Source organism: Tasmannia lanceolata, unplaced genomic scaffold, assembly GCF_043159265.1.
Source record: "Tasmannia lanceolata isolate RefF3 unplaced genomic scaffold, GAP_Taslan_0.1 ptg000714l, whole genome shotgun sequence".
In the NCBI taxonomy this organism is placed as follows: domain Eukaryota; kingdom Viridiplantae; phylum Streptophyta; class Magnoliopsida; order Canellales; family Winteraceae; genus Tasmannia; species Tasmannia lanceolata.
This window is the reverse complement of record NW_027519384.1, coordinates 7,650-9,250: the sequence shown is the minus strand read 5'-3', so window position 1 is coordinate 9,250 and position 1,601 is coordinate 7,650.

Below are 1,601 nucleotides of genomic sequence, written 5' to 3'. Positions count from 1 at the left end.
GTCGTAATTGCTATCTTATTAGGTTCAGCCACTATAGCTGTTCGGAACCCACAAACCATTCCAACTAACAGTCAGAATTTCTTCGAATATGTACTTGAATTCATTCGAGACTTGAGCAAAACTCAGATTGGAGAAGATTATGGTCCTTGGGTTCCTTTTATTGGAACTATGTTCCTATTTATTTTTGTTTCTAACTGGTCAGGTGCTCTTTTACCTCGGAAAATCATACAGTTACCTCATGGGGAGTTAGCTGCACCCACGAATGATATAAATACTACTGTTGCTTTAGCTTTACCCACGTCAGTGGCATATTTCTATGCGGGTCTTACTAAAAAGGGATTGGGCTATTTCGGTAAATACATTCAACCAACTCCAATACTTTTACCAATTAACATCCTAGAAGATTTCACAAAACCTTTATCACTTAGTTTTCGACTTTTCGGGAATATATTGGCTGATGAATTAGTAGTTGTTGTTCTTGTTTCTTTAGTACCTTTAGTGGTTCCTATACCTGTCATGTTTCTTGGATTATTCACAAGCGGGATTCAAGCTCTTATTTTTGCGACTTTAGCCGCGGCTTATATAGGTGAATCCATGGAGGGTCATCATTGACTAGCTTCCAAAATAGTCTTGTTTTTTTTTTTTTGAAAAAAAAAACAAGACTATCCCAACTCATGGGTGGCTCAAGATAATCTACTTGGGGAACATGATGGATATCTACAAATATGGTAGATACGATTTAGAGTAGGGTCAATAAAGATGTACGATATTAGGGAATTAAAAAAAAAAAAAGGAAAGAGATCGAAAAGATCTTTTTTCCTAAGATTCCCGTTTGGTCCATTTACGTCATACCTCTCCAATTGATATTCTATTTATATCAGTCAATTACGATTACGGTATTACGATTCATAATTTGAATAAGAAAGAATTGTTATGTTATCTGTTTCCGACGTATGCCTAAACAAAAAAACTATGTTCTATCAATTCAATGGTTGACAAAAATTGTCTGCAATTGGATCAATCAAATCTTGATATGGATATGGAATGGTTCGGGCTGATGAATCCATCCGTTTATATCAATGCGCAATAATGATAAAGAAAAGGAAGAGAAAAGTTTACAAACAAATAAGATTCAGAAAAAGGTAGGTTAGGGAGGTTGAGCTGGGTATATGTAATGGCTATAATTCAATCCCTGTGTATGTTTCGAAGAATGATTCTATAATCCAATTCAATATAAGATACGAATGGTTTACGTTATGGAAGAAACATATGTATATGTGATATTAGATATTCACGAGTTATATATGGACTATCCATATATATTATTTCCCATCCCACTGAAGTTAGATGGATTCCAACGGAAGGACTTCCGTTTCATCTTTGGCTGTGGATTGAATGAATAAACAGATGAAGTTAAGGATATAGAAGAGAAAGAGCGAAGAATTGAAAGAGTGGTTCGGAACAAAGAAATGGAAGAACTAGAATCGTATGACTTTACAAAGACTCCATGGATAGGAACTAAAAACGAGATATTGAAGCAGTTATGATGATTCAGTAATATCATCACTTCAATTTGGAGTTCTTAGTTACTTCGACCCGAT